Raw genomic sequence first — 15,683 nt, 5'->3', positions numbered from 1 at the left:
GGGCTAGAGGGCACATCCATCACGCCGTTTCCACAAGTCCTGCTTTGTTGTTCTACACACACAGCGCCGGAGGGAGACAAACCACCCCATCACAAAAAGAAAGGATCAGCCGGGAAGTATTTTACAAGAATATGGGACATTTCAAGAAGACGCATCGAGTAACGCAAGCGGGGGCTCTGTGGCTCAGGATCTGCGCCTGGGGCTGGAAGGTTGCCGGTTCAAATCCTGCAGCCGGCAGAGGAATCCTACTCCGTTGGGCCCCTGAGCAAGGCCCTTATGTTCATGTTCACGCACAGCACGGAGTAATTTATCACTGACTATTCCAACCTGCCTGAGGTCAGACGGACGCCTTCGGCGGTTCCTATTGAAAAAGCAGCCTGGTGCCATCCATCACTCGGTTTGATACAGCAGGGCGGCACTCTCCCTGCAGAGACAGGCCGGACTCTGAAGGACAGAGCCGACTCACACGTGCAGAGATACGAGGCCGGGCTGCCGCCTGCACAGTGCTAGGAGCTCAGAGGGCAGAGCCCGCGGCTGGCACCCGCGCCCCCGCGCTGCGACTGGGCATCTTCCTTACCCACTGTCCCGGGACACCACGGACCTCGAGGCCTTGCGAGGAGCCCCCCGCACAACTCCCCCCAAACCCAGGGGGAGGGCGCGGGCGAACGTGGGCCCAGGGCGACTGCTTTCCATTTTCAAGCTCGGGCCGATCGGCAGTTCCCCCTGGGGCAGGGAAAAAGGCACCTCAGCGGGAGCGAACACTTAAAATACTTCTACTGCAAGGGCGGGTTCATTCGGCCCCCTCTGGGCCACATAACCAGTGTAGAAGTAGAAACAGTGTGTGTGTTTTTAATGGCCTCTTACTACAGCTTCTTTTTGTAAAGCGAGGAGGGCTTGGGAAGGGGGTAGAAAAATCTGTCAAATGCTTAAGTGGGAACATTACTGCGACAAATGAGAACGACTCCGATTCCAGATGTTCTATGAAAAATAAACCGGGAGACGTTAATGGTTCTCTGCGTCTTCCACGGGCTGCCCTGTGAGAAACAGGAAGGTGGGGGATGGGGGCTGCTACCCTGTACTGCAATGAGAAGTACTAACAAATGAGGCTGAGTCCCAAACTGCAGTTACCAGGGTCTCAGGCCAACACTGGGGGCTGTGCTTTGACAGTCAAATCCAGGCTCAAGCATTTTTAGAAACAACAACAACCACTCCGCGTGGGAGTTCAGTCAGCATTTGTCAATTTCTTACACACTGTCCACAAGAGCTGTTGTTTCTACACTAGCTTGCTACACTCGCTACACTAACTTATTTTGTGAAGCAGCTACCTCCTGCAGGCTAGGGCACTATTCTTTGCTCCAGGTATAACTCATCTCATTCAGGAGTGAGACACTGTTCCAGGGCCGTTCCGGGGTGGGAGGACCTGAGCAGTAAATGAGAGTCAGATAATACAATGGTGAAAGACCCCCCCGACATGCGAAAAAAAGAAAATGTAGTGGGTTTTTTTTCCTGTTTTTACACAAAGGATTGTGGGTGTATGGAACAAGCTGCTGCACCACACTGTTAAAGCCTGGTATTTAAGCAGCGATCCTCTGTTCAATTAGCGACCCGCAACCAAACATCCGTAGCCTCTCGCGTTCTTATGTAAAGAACAACAGCCTTGAAGTTCGGTTTATTCATTTCAAAGCAGGAACTGACACGCCGTCTCCAGTCAGTCTTCAGGTCTCCAGGCAGCTCTCTCTCTCTCTCTCTCCCTCTCCCCCACCGCCAGCTCTGGCACGAACACACCCTGTCACTCACGTCTGTGGCCTGCCTGTCAAGACCTGCTGAGCTGGACTGCCTCGCGGGCCCCTGACGTCAGCCTGCCTCCGCCGGGGCCTCAGCGGGGACCAGCGCTGGCTCTTGACCTCTGACCTCCGACCGGAGCCCGGGAGTCTGAATGACAAGGAACTGGAAAGCACCTGAACAGACGACGCACGTTTGGAGTGCTAATGTTCCTTTGGAGGGGTAAAGCACGGCTTTATACGATATCAGAGAGTTAACTCAGCATTTAAGAGTCCCGCAGAGCAGCGCCATTTAACAGTCTCTGTGCGCGCAGAGTTCTAAAGACACGCTGAAAACTTCCCGTTTTTCTGCCACGCCTCTTCCCAGATATTCACAACCAAAGGACAGGTGCTGTCCGACACGCTCCTTTGATTTTTTTTAAGCGCCCATTTTCGACATCCAGGAAGTTAGTTCTGGAAAACCCTGGCCAGCAGGGCCCAAATTCCCCTGCGCTCTTCCAGGAATGAGAACGGGAGAGCACCATGCCAAGGCCGCCTGTGTTGGCTCACCGGGGAATGTCCCAGCCTCCTCCTCCTGCACCCTCAGCGCAGACCGAACAGCGGCATCAGAATGTGGTTTTTTCCCCAGCTAATCCAGACTAGCACACATCTGGGAAAAGCTCTTCTCTGGCACAGTTCTTCTCAGACTTAACGGTATTATGGGTGCTTAAAAAAATCTGCATTACTAAGGGGTCAAAAATGTTGATTATTCTATGGTGTACAAGTTCTGTCTGGTGTGCAATTCATCCAACTCCAAAATTCAGTCTTGGACGATTTACAGCAGAAAAAGCCGTAACGGATGTCCATATGATTTCAATTTTGAAGTACTACAGTATTGTCCACTGGCGGAAGAACACTCAACAATAACTAAAGATTAAAGCCAGTGACGGAATCGGAGCTGCACTGCACATTTGTGTATTTATAAACCATCCACAGCGGCCCTTCAGAAGCTGAAAAGTCCCTAGGAGCACAAAATCTTCAATCCTATGAGAAGGCTGATAAGGCAAACAATACTTGCTAGAGGTTCTTGCAGAAATGGATAGAAGACCTCAGAGGTCACAATGCAAAAACGTATGCAATAATAGAAGAGAAAGAATTGCTCTTTCACAAAATTGCTCACTATCAGAAATCAAATCTCAGCTTTTATAGGTAGTAGATTGGAAAAGATCTCCCAAAGAACTGTTTTTGCTGTAGGGCTGGTAAATTCTGCCGACGTGTTCCAAGTGACACTCGTCAGCCCCTGCAAATTCGATTCCTCGATGTTCCCCAATGCAAGCCATCAGGCATCAGTGACGCAGGAAGAAAAGCAAATGCTGTAAGGATCTGTCGTTGGCATTAAACCGGTAGTGCAGAATGTGGAACTCTGAAGAGAGAAGAAACCTCCCATTTGCAACTCGGACACAACGAGGTGACAAAGCACTTGTAGCTTTTCACTAAAACTGCAACCCCTACCTGTCCTATCCAGCATGGGCAGCGCCGTAGAGGAACGTGATGCGTCGATGGGTCAGCATTTTACAACTTCTAAAATTCACTAGATGGCCAGGGAGGTGCTGTCTGTGAGGGTCATGGCTCTCCTCCGATCAGCTTGTCCCCTCCAGTAGGGGCAGTGCTGTCTGTGAGGGTCATGGCTCTCCTCCGATCAGCTTGTACCCTCCAGTAGGGGCAGTGCTGTCTGTGAGGGTCATGGCTCTCCTCCAATCAGCTTGTACCCTCCAGTAGGGGCAGTGCTGTCTGTGAGGGTCATGGCTCTCCTCCAATCAGCTTGTACCCTCCAGTAGGGGCAATGCTGTCTGTGAGGGTCATGGCTCTCCTCTGATCAGCTTGTCCCCTCCAGTAGGGGCAGTGCTGTCTGTGAGGGACAAGCCTTTCCTCCAATCATTACTGATCCTCCAGTGGGGGGGGTGGGTGCCGCCTGTGAGGGATGTGCTTCTCCTCCAATCAACACTGATCCTCCAGTAGGGAGCAAGCAGTCCCCACACTTCCTCATGCTCACCCAAGTGTGTTCAAGGGGTTCCTAGTTGCAAACCAAGATGTGGGGGGAAAAAAAACGCAGCTGGCGATTTTTAATTGTGTACAACACCAGCTGTTTCACATGTACATTCTTTCAGTAGCCGAATAAGGGATTAATTAATCCATTAAGGGTTCACTAGCATTCTACTGAAGCGCTCTTGACTTTTAAATTTCCATGGTCTTGCTGGCGGGCAATCGAAACCATCACAAGAAAACGTCACCTTTGATCACGCATATTGAGGTCAGGCAAACTGTCCTAATCTCACCCAGGCGGCGGCATGCCCGCTCAATTAATACTGCCCCAAAACAAAGAGCACACCTCAAACATATCCATGTTCCTAGCTTCAGCACCTCCAGCACGCTGCTGTGTGCTCCAGCTCTCAAAAAGGGATCTTATTCCGGAGAGAGACAGCGAGAGCGTGACAGACACAGAGTTAATGAGAGAGGATATCGGGAAGGAGATGCTCTCCGCTGTGCACCATCTGGCAGAGATGTGGTGGATAAGCAGCGACAGCAGCAAACCCCCTTGGAAACATTTGGTCGGCAGCACTCTGCCACAGCGGCTCTTAACGCTAAGCATTGTCAGGGAATTGGGGATTTAAACGTGGATATTTTAAACCAGATCCTTAACGCTTGTACCGACAGATTCTTAAGATGTGTCAGCGTGGAATCTCTCGGCAGATTTTCAGAGCGGTCATTTCCCCCCGTTTGCTCACAGGGCGTGCCAAAGGAGGGTTCGTTCTTGTTGGGAACAAAGTGTTTAAAAGAGGGGTGCGATCTCCTGCACATTTGTGCATGAGAGAGAGGGAATGGAGATCCCGAGGGACTGGGCTGAACAGGGATGAGCCTGTTACTTTATCGTGGTGATAACCGATGCCATCGAAGAGTGGGGTTTTGTCTCGAGAAGGGAGATCTACGTGGTGCGAGTGCGAGTCCGACCTCTCCGATTTGCGCATTGCTCCTACCTTATAACTAATAATCAAAACCGCACCTGCAGTTTGTCCCCACTGTAAGAAGAAAACGTCTTATGATCGGGAGATGAGAATTGTTTTTCTCTTTTGGTACCGAGTCAACGCCCGCATCACAACATGCCCTCGTAGTTCACCTCGACAGTCACTGGGATTTATTCTCGGCCCCCAGGATCGCACTCTCCCCTCTCCGCCTCCACCCCTCTTGCGAACGGAGCCCGACTTCCCGCCGTTCACGACCGGGTCCGAGATGAACCACATACAGCTCAGACCCTCTCGCCCCGGAGCAGGGAAGCTGGCGAGACCTCCAGCGCCAGGTTATTGACTTCCTCCTTGGGTGCCTTGCTCGTTTTCGGTGGATTTTCAGAATATTATGCGGCATCGTCCTCCACCCCCGAGACCTTCAAAGCAGCTCGCGCGTTAAATTCGAAAGCCATCTGCCTCTGTTTGTGAAGTGATATCGCCAGCCTTCAGGTAGATGTGGCCCACGAGGCGTCTTGGCAAAACAAAAAATCTTGAGCGAGGAAACAAAAAGTTTCTCTTTTCGACTTGAAAGAGGCCTGGAGCCTGTGGGCCAGACAGCTCCGGTGTACGTGCTGCTGTGATCTCATCGCGAGCCGCGGCCTGCTCAGAGCAGACACAGTGCCAGGAGGCTGCTCTCAGGAGAGTGGGTGGCCAGGAACGCAGTCTCTTGGGTAGCAAGAGGGGGTGAGAGGGGGGGGGGTAGGGCCGTGATCAAAGCAAGGCCTTTCTGCACCAGGCCACGGTTGGCTGGTGTGACAGACACGATCACGATGAGGGGGAAGAGCGTCGCAGGGCAAAGAGGCTGGAGGGAATAACTAAAATAAGTGACTCCGTCAGAACCTGGCGCACCAGGGTTGTGCATAAAAACAATACACAAAAACGATTTTTCACGATTTTCTCCACAGAAGACACAAACATTTAACAAGATTGGAAAGGGACACAAAACAGAGGATGAAGAGAAATTAACTCTTCTGAAGACTCTACAGTAGTCCTCAATATCAGCAGTGAAACATGAACCACAGCACAGAGCAAGTGCATTTAAATCTGAGAAACAGGAGGCACTTCTTTACACAAAGGGGTGTGGGAGTGTGGAACAAGCTGCCCAGCCATGCTGTTGAAGCTGATACCCTGGCTTCTTTCAAGAAACAGCCCAATGAGATCCTTCAGTCAGGACAGGAGGCACATTTTTACACTAAGGGCTGTGGGAGTGTGGAACAAGCTGCCCAGCCATGCTGTTGAAACTGATACTCTGGCTTCTTTCAGGGAACAGCTGCATGAGATCCTCAGATCAGTTAGCTACGAACTACTAAACAAACTAGATGGGCAGAATGGCCTCCTGGCGTTCCTGCATTCTGTAGTTATGTCATTAAGTACAATATAAGCTAAGGCAGGAATACAGGACACCGGAGTCTACCAGGGGCTCCTGTCAGAGACGAGTACAGGATGCAGTGACTGTAATGTCTGAGATCGCAATCGGAGCGTGCCAAAAGAATTAATATTGCAATGTGACTCAGGATTGAAAATTATTATTTTGGACCCAGAGCAGACCGATTTGCATAATCAAGTTAGTCTAATTAGGAGACTAGCTAAATGAATTTGCTCTCTCTTTCCTCCAGACCTCAATAAACGCCATTGTCCGCATCTTATTAAAGAGCGCGGATTCCTCTACAGTTCCCGCGTCGGCCAAAACTAATTAGGCAGAGCAGATGGGTTTCGGGAACAGTCTGCCGCTGACACCAGCCGAGGGCAGCGCCAGGCAGGCCGGTCGGCGGGAGCCTCCAGGATCAGATGCCACTCGGCACAGAAGCCTCCTAAAAACATCCTCAGCCACCAGTAATGAAAGACATGACATCTGCAACCCGAACCTGACATTGTGACACCGACCTGGGCGATGAACCAGACTTTGTGAGGGTGAACCCCTGCCAGGACTCCTACCGTACCCCCGTACCCCGATTCGGGGCTCCGGAGGTGACGAGGCCCCGCGTAGGCGGAGCCGTCCGGGGGAGTGGCTCTGTGGGTCGGATCCTGGCCCGGGGAGCAGAGCAGAACCACGCTGCTCACGCTGGCGACCCGGATCCGTCAGGCTGCCGTCCAGTCAGTCGCTGGGGTCCTGTCTGGGAACCCGGGCAGTGCGGATTTCTCCCGGTCCGGCGACGCAGAGGAGATGTCCGCTCCAAGCCGGCAAGAGACCCGCGGCCGGATCTCCTGCCGTCCTGACACAAACTCCACCCAACAGGAGCACGAGGCTCTGCCTGGCGAAGACAGAGGCTCAGCTCTAAACCACAGGGCCGGACAGCAGTCACGCACGCGCGCCGGCGGTGGCGTTCAGGTGGATGAGGAGGTCTGGGTTCGGATCGCCCCGCTGGGGGGTTTGAGGGACGGCGGTCGAGACGAGGCCCCAAGTGGCACACGGCCCTCTGGGTAAGGCAAAGAGAAGCCGCCGCCGCACAGACAGCGGCCCCAAGTAATCAGAGCGATTTCACGGAGGCCGCTCAGGACACAGTGATTTCCCCTCCCTGTGCCACCCGCGCCGCTGCAGAGACCACCTGCTCACGCGGCCCAGCTGTCTGAGCCCCACCTGCCCGAGCAGCTCCTGATCAGGGATTATACGCGTCCTGGAAATCTGGTCCTCTCTGCTATCTACAGGAACTGGGGGCCAGCGGCCATGAGTCTCTGGGCTGCTGGGGGGTTGTGGGTTCGAATCTCAGCAAGGTGATCACCTGGGTTGTTTCAGTACAAGGCTCCGCTGTGTGAAAGGGAACCACCGCAAGTTGCTTTGGCTACGAAAAGCATCAGCCAGACAGAAAGAATAAATGCGAACTTCTTCCCCGTGTCCACATACTCTTTTCACGACGGGGGTAATCCAGACACCCAGGATGCCCTGTAAATGGGGTTTCAATTAAAATAATTAAATGTATAACTGAATTAATACATATTCATTTTTTAATTATTCCTCCATTTTCAGGCATCTAGAAAATGAGGGCGCACACACACACACACACACACACACACACACACACACACACACACACACACCAGGGCCACTCTTCTCAGAGAACAGTTAACCTACCCGCATGTCTTTGGACTGTGGGAGGAAACCGGAGCACCTGAAGGAAACCCACATGAACACACACAGAACAGACAAACTCCACACAGACAGCACCCCAGGAACTGAACCCAGACAATGCTAACCACTGCGTGCTGCCGTATGTAAGCTTATGAAAACGATAGACTAGAGGATCACTTGCGTGCAGCTAAGATTACAAGGGACAATCCATATAACGCAATCCTAACCACTGCTCCACCCAATACTTCATCACTTGAACAGAAATGTTCTGATGTTATGTCTAAATTAGAAAAGGCCATTGCCGTACACGTGACCATTCAGTACCAGAGAAATCAACGGGTTTTTAATCCCAGCAGATCTTTCCAATGCTGTGAGATCCCCGTGTCTGTTCTCCAGTACAGTACCAACCAGACCTGGTTAAGGAAACTGGCTCTCTGCGGCGCCTCCTAGCCCACAGCCAGCCAGCCAATTCAAGGGTTAAACGCAAAAGTAAAAAGAGACAAACCTCTGCTTAGTCACGGCAGCTTAGTTCAGAGGCTTACGGCTTTAAAATGAACTGCAACAATGGAAGGGGTGTGCTCAACCAAGCCTCGGCAGAACACAGAGGGCAAGTACAAAACTCCAGGCAATTTTCACTCCGAGCTCTTCCTGGATGTGCCAACGTGTGGAGACGCAGGGAGCTCAGCAGTGTGAAAATTCTTCTAATTGAAGAAGCAAAAACTCCGATCTCGAAGGGTGAGGGGGATTGCTTTGTGTGAATTTCGAATCAATTTTTCACAAATGACTTCCTCGCAGGACGCAAAAATAAAAACATAGGTAATGAGCGAGGATCCGAAGCTAGATTTCTTTAACGCCCAAAAAATCCCGTTTGTGAAATGTGGCACCAAGACCAACTCCATTCCTCCCTAGATAATTGATAACAGCCGAACCTAGCTGCCTGGTGCAAGGAGATCAATACTGATCAGCGGGGTGATTTGTGCTGTGGCTGTGTTTGAACTCTGGGACAGCTGCTCTTTGGCCTGTCTGGGTGGGCCTGCCGCATTCCTGACAGAAACGGCAGAAAGCAGGCACCTCACAACGGCTTAGGACAACAAACGCACAACAAAAATGACATCAGCTCCTCCCAGGCCTCATGCGACTCTGTGGGTGCGACCAAACAAGTCCAAAAGCAAATTAAAAGCTGCATTTCTGCAAAAGAAGCCAAGCAGAAGTACTTTCTTCCTCGTTTTTTAACATTTCGATTAATATACACAACCCATGGGTGGCACAGTGGTACAGAGGTTAGCATCGTCGCCACACAGTACTGGGGCCCTGGGCCCAGGTCCTGGGGTGCTATCCGTGTGGAGTTTGTATGGTCTCCCCAAATTCACATGGGTTACCTCCGGGTGCCACACATGCTAATAGGTATTTTTGCTTCTGGGAAAACTGGCTCTGGTGCAAGTGTGTGTGAGTGTGCTTGCGGACATAGGCTCTGGCTCCCCATCACCCTGAATTGGAAAAGCAGGTCGAAAAGGAATGGATGGGTAAAAGGTCCATATCATATGGACATCAGTTTTGCTGCATTGATTTATATTTAACTTTTAAGGTTCAGATCAGTCCGCTTGAAAATGCGGACCTGCACCACAAATAGCTGTGTAAGTAGCAACATGAAATATTAGTAACGCTTCTGTGTTGTGCAATAAGTTATAAAAACCTTTCACACAAGCAGCGAACCTCCTCCACCCACAGATTACTCCTCAGTGAAAGACACTGACCACATGTGTTGTTAAAGGGCACGTTCATGTGCAATGCAGAGCAGAATGACTCGAGAATTCAACCACACCAGTCCCCGAAGCGATTTATCAGACAAAACCTTCGCTACGAGCTCCCATTCCGTCCCACAGACAATAAGACATGCACGTTTTCCAAACAGTATGAAGAACCCAGCCTACTGTGCTACACTTGTAGCATGTATACAATTAAGTTCAAAGAAAACTGAATCAGGAACTTTTAGTATTGGAAAAAGCTGTCCAAATGCAGCTCATCTTGTTGTTAGTAGCTTCTTGAAGGAAGTCAGGGTGTTGGCTTCAACAAGGTGGCAGCTTGTTCCATACTTCCACAACCCTTTGTGTAAAGCAGGTTCTCCTGTCCTCAGTTACCAATTCACAGAAGGTAGCTGGTTCCGCTTCGCTGGTATGATTCCAGGTCAGTCATATCTTTTGTGGTGATGAAAAGTATGCATAATATTCTTAATGAGGTCTTACTGTGGAATAATAACATAACCTCCTTTAATTTAAGTTTGACATTTTAGTTGCATTTCATGCCATTCTGCTTTCCTATTTATTGATTGAAATTGACACTACTGTCAATAGTATCTAGAAGTAATGCAGCATATAAAGTAAAGTAAATGACAGATCTACATAAACCAATTTGGTGTTGTTCTTGAAGCTCACTGTATAATTAGAGATAAGCCCATCTTATAATTGCAGTTTGCATATATTTTACAAATAGACCACTCTGTATTTCACCAGTCTTGAATTTTATCTAAATCTTTTTCAAATTTCCTTTGCAGCTTCTGCAGTGTTTGCCAATTCTCCTTGTTTGCTGTCAGCACACCTAAAAAAAACTAGTTTCGTCCCAGAAACTAGATCATGAAGTAATTCAAGAGCAGTGGTCATAACACAGATCTCGGAGGTACTCCTATAATTACATCACCCCAATTGGAGCATTCACCCCATATCTGTATGGCTTCATATTCATTAATCAAGAGTGTTCTCAGTCCACAGTCTATTTTACCCATTTTCTTTGAGACAATTCTGAATGCTGGAAAAGTGGACGCCTTTATTTCCTGCCTCATGGAAATAGTAACCAAAGTTAATCTAATGAAAAGGATCCAATTTACATACAATTACAAATCAGCATTTAAGGCAAAAAAAGAAAAGCCCTAGAAGCAACTATAAAAACAGACTCGCCTGTGATAAGACACTTGAAGGTTACTGTAGTTCCACATAAATCTTATGACACCAGCTCAGCAACTGTAGTCACCAACTTCAAATTTAATTTTCCACTACGCATTTAATTCAACTGCGAAACACCCTAATTAGACTCTCCACCTTTCTATTAATGAAATTTTTCATAATGTGTACAGCAGTGAAAATAACTGTTTCACTGAAGCCATTTTAATGAAAAAAATATATACCCTCAAGGCAGTGAAAAATTCCAGACTTTGCAGAGAGATTTATAGCAAACATTTTCTCTGTGTTCACAGTAAATGAGAACAGTGGATAATTACATTCGCCTTTCAAGTCCATTTTTATAAAGAAAGGAGAAACTCTTCAACAAAATACCCGAGGTGGAAAAACAATCCTAGCCCTGCATTAGCTACATGACCAGTTGCAACAATTTTAGACAAAGCAGATCGGGATGAAAGAGCAAAATGATAAAAAACATTCACTCTCAATACCTGTCCTGGCCAATTCAGGCTCCTGGAGAGCCAGCACCTCACCTGGCAGATGACAGGCACACAGCAGGACACACCAGGACAGGACGCCAGACCCACACAGGGCACAGGGTACAGGGCACAGACAGGGGACTGTTTTACCCACACCGCATGTCTTTAGACCAAGGGTTCCCAATTCCTGCCCAGCTCAAATATCTCATCAAAGCCTTAAACGAACTAAAGAGTGGCCTGACTGGACTATCCGTAATTGGGATTTTAATGTTACTTATGAAATGCCATGATTACAAGGCAAGGCGAAACACATTTCAGATCTGAACAACAGTCAAGCAGGTCCTAGTAAGTCTATTATTAACGCCGATTAATAGCCCAGTTGTGTAACTGCGAGCGGGGCTGGAACGCGAGGCAGCAAGGGTGTGGACCTCTGGAACCAGGGTGGGGAACCCCTGTTTTAGAATGTGGAAATAACCCAGGGCACCAGGAGGCCGGGGAGGGGGGAGTGGGGGCCCACACTCCACAAAGAAGGCTCCCACCGTCCACAATCAAACCCAGGACTCAAGAGCCTTGAGCCAGATGGATGGCATCATGGACAGCACATTACATCAGCAATATTTAAACAAATAAATCCTACCTGGATCGTAATCTCTGAACAACTCGCCCACTTCAACACGCAATGCACAAACATCTGGAGGACTGTCTGGATTCCAGTAAGCGTACTTCACCAGAGAGGCTTGACGAGACCCGGCGATGAATCTTCCTTTCAGATGAACTTTCCATTCTGTTTTACTACCTCTCAGTTACAAAACACAAAAAAGGCCCCCAATACTAAACACAGCCCAAAACATTCAGCTGTGGGAACTCCTGAGCGTCAAGCAGCTGTGTTCTAACGAAACTGAAACCAATAAAATCAAAAAGTGGGTCACCAGTACTAACAAGGCACCTGTCTCTGCAGCCCTGTGTGTTTTACTGTGACCTGTGCAGCTTCTCACTTCCTGTCAGTTCAGACTCCACCAAGAAACCCACCTCGCCCACAGGAGACTCTACAGAGTAGTGCCTCACCATCACAACCCCCCAAGTATTATCAGCAAGATTAACCACTTTCTCTTGTGTGACAAGACAGCAGACTAAAAGTACTTTAATTTAACTGCTGGCTGTTAGGCCAGAGCCAGACGCTAACCCTGAAGACACTGCTCTGCTCTTTAACAACCAATCCTGTTTTTCTTTAAGGCATCTTAAACTTCATATTTTCTGTTAAGAGGAACTCTCGTTTCTCTCTAGGGTGCTTAAAAAAAAACACGCATGAAAACGCTAAAAGCAGATGCTTTGATCTCTAACAGGAGGATCTGTGTCAAGGTACAATATGTTTGCAAGAGTGTTGCAAATACCTTGCACATGTAGGTGATGTTTAACTTCTGCCGTCACGCAACGCATAACAAAGATTACAAAGTCCTTGCGAGTTCCGAATAAGAAAATGGTATCGAATCTCGGGCTTCAACACAAGTAATGGGAAAGATAAGCATCTCTCTCCGGGAGACAGATCCCTGTGTGTCAGCAGGCCTGACAGGAACAATCCCTCTTCCCCTGCCTCCTGCCTGGCGTGCCGGAGACATTCCTTCTCGGAGCTGACAGTCCACAGATGCAAACAGCTTTCGGGGGAGAGCAGAATAAAAAAAGGACTGAAACATATTGGAGACGATCCCGGTGTCACGGATCATGAACCAGGCAAAGCAGCACTGACGTCTCAAGTCCCACCGGCTGTTTAGTCACCTGTCCATTATAAATGGCACTATCCCAGAAGCCAGGCTGCGTCTCTCCTGCCTTGCTCGGAGCGCAGTGTGTCCACATCCCGACGTCTACCAGAAAGATCCTCCCGGGAAGCTGGACGTTCCTTCAGCTAAACCTCTGAAACAAGCGTGTTCCTGGACACTAGAACTAACGAGGTCAAAGAGGAGCCGATAAGCGCTTATTATTGCATACAGGCAGAAAAACTATGGAGAAATTTTCTCCGTGTAGACAATAAATATATTCAAATCTGCATATATAGTGCTGGTATTTAAGCAAAAACCGATGTGTTCAACACTTGCTCAGGATATTCAAATCTCCCCAGCAAATGTTCCGTAAAGTGAAGATGTAGTTCTATAAATTCATCTAAGAGGAAGCTACCTTTTTGTGTTTTTAAATCAGCTCAACTGTCCATCAGAGCTTGGAGCTCACCCCAGCTCATTAGAAACAAGCAGAACTTCAGATAGACAGGCCGCACAGGAGAGGGGTATATCTTAGACCAGTAGTTCCCTGTCCTGGACCTGCTGGTTTTCATTCCAGCTGATACCACAGTGACTCAGTCGGACCCTTCACTGAGTCAATTAGAGGATTAACTGTTGTGTTTTGTAAGTGAAATAAAATCCCCAACTAGTGGCTATAAACAGAACTGAAATATTCAGTTAGCTCAATCAAGGCATCGATTCTCTCACGAAGGCCAGGTGGAACGAAGCTCAGAAGCGTGTGGCACGCCTGGACCACGACTGGGAAGACTGCTGATAACCCAGAAGCCAGGCTGCGTCTGTCCTGCCTTGCTCGGAGCGGAGGCCTGCCAGAGCTTAAATGGACACAGAGGCCCTCGATCAATCCAAACATTAGCCTGGTACCAGCGCCGTGACCACAAGGCAGTAACACGTCTGCAGATGCACAGCAATGGGTGCGATTGTTACTATTGTTGGCGTGACTATTTGCTGAGCACTGCTGACTTGCTTACACCGGCGCTCGTGCAAATTTGCACGTCTGTCTGGCATTTCTGTCCCTGCGATTCGGCCTAAATTTTGCACCTCTCGCATGGCAGCTGCTGAACCAGAAAGAAACGCCGAGTTACCTTTGCCCGATCTCCGGCGTCAGTCACGGGTTTAATTTCCTGTCAACTGTTGCCAGTCGCTAACGATCCCAACGAAGCCCTGCCTGTGCGCTGGGCTGCCCGGAGGCAGAACCTGCCCAGACACGGCGCGGCTCTGTTCAAGGACACGGCCCCTGCCTTGTCAAGACACGCCTGGGATAAACCGAAAAGGAAACGAGGAAAGGTGAGATAGCATCAGATCGAGGCCGCTTTACAGAAATAATTAAATTATTGATCAGCCGACAGATTGCGCCGCAAGGTATTAATGGATCTCTGAAGCTTCCAGTCCCACAGGCAGGGGTAGGGCCTGTATTTCTGAGAGGACTAATGATCGTCATATTGGATATCACAGGAGGCCAGGCCGAAGCTCTGCTCTGACAAGTGTGCAAAACAGAAAACTGCACAAAGATGTCACACAAAGATGTTCACATATTAAAACTCCCTGCAATGAGAATACACTTATACAGTATGTATACTATTTGCTGTTTCATTGATGATTGACATATTTACTATCTCATTGATGTCGGCGAGATATACTTATTAATATGCTGCAAAACTGCATGGGCTTTTACTTCCAGAGCGAAGACTGTTCCGAGCCAAGCGCTTCCCATCACCTCACCGCAGGGCTCGGCACACACAAAGTACAGATCTGGGACCGGAGCGGCTGCGCGCGTCGACTGGTACGATCTGATCGATCCGATTGATCGAGCCACGTGTGGGCGCCGTCGTACTGCGGTGCACAGGTCCACAGGCCACAGGTCCACGTTGTTGCCATTTCGCAAGGGAGGTCAAGGTGTCGACTTCTTCGGAATAACAACATCTCAACAACCAAGAAGGGCTCGCCCAAGCAATCAATCAATCAATCAATGCGCTCAAACACAAACCTGGAGGAATAAAACAAGGTGGAAAGGGAGACTCGAGACTTCTCTGAAGCCCTGAAAATCTGACTGCCTTGAGAAACGTCATGAAATTCTTGCAAGGTTCACGAACCGAAAGAGGGAACTCAAGGAGCAGCAGGACAGGTGAAGGCAACTCGAAACGGGAGCTTTCGCGCGACCCGACGCACCAGGCGCGCTCAGGAGGCGCCCGCCGTCCCACAAGGAAGAGTAAAGCCCAGAGCCCAGCGCAGAGGGACACTTCCCGAGGACGGCCCGAGGCTCCGGCCCGCCGGCCACACCGCCGCCACGCCGCCCTGCGGGTGAAACGGCAAACCGGGATCTCGAGCGCCTGGTCGCTGGCGGTCACGAGGGGACGTTGTGTCTGCTCTGGACCCCATACCAGTGTGGGCGTTTCACGTCCCAGACCCGCTCTCCCGCGCTTCACTGGCACATGGCACGGGTTCCATCACACCGATCGACACGAGGGATGAAAAGCATTACGTAATGCAAGGAATTCTAAACGTATTACATATATCTGAAAGCTCCGTTTACGCGTAGGGATTTTTACAAAGTGCTCAGGATTCACTACAGCTTTC

The 15,683-nt window shown here is 49.5% G+C and overlaps 1 protein-coding gene across 4 annotated transcripts in view; it reads right to left on the bottom strand.

The window, feature by feature from the left end:
* The window catches only part of plxnb2b (plexin b2b), a 111,845-nt gene that overhangs the window by 84,699 nt on the left and 11,463 nt on the right, over positions 1-15,683 (bottom strand). Inside the window, exon 1 of one of the 4 annotated variants that reach the window (XM_069192645.1) lies at positions 14,192-14,362. The exons of the other annotated variants lie outside the window; for them this stretch is intronic. The gene's annotated coding sequence lies outside the window, so the exon portion shown is untranslated. Of the gene's footprint in view, positions 1-14,191; positions 14,363-15,683 lie in introns of those variants that run through there. 4 annotated transcript variants of the gene reach the window in all.

This window comes from Lepisosteus oculatus, chromosome 7 (assembly GCF_040954835.1).
Source record: "Lepisosteus oculatus isolate fLepOcu1 chromosome 7, fLepOcu1.hap2, whole genome shotgun sequence".
NCBI lineage: Eukaryota > Metazoa > Chordata > Actinopteri > Semionotiformes > Lepisosteidae > Lepisosteus > Lepisosteus oculatus.
Note: the sequence above shows the minus strand (reverse complement) of the source record. Positions and strands in the feature narration are given on the sequence as shown.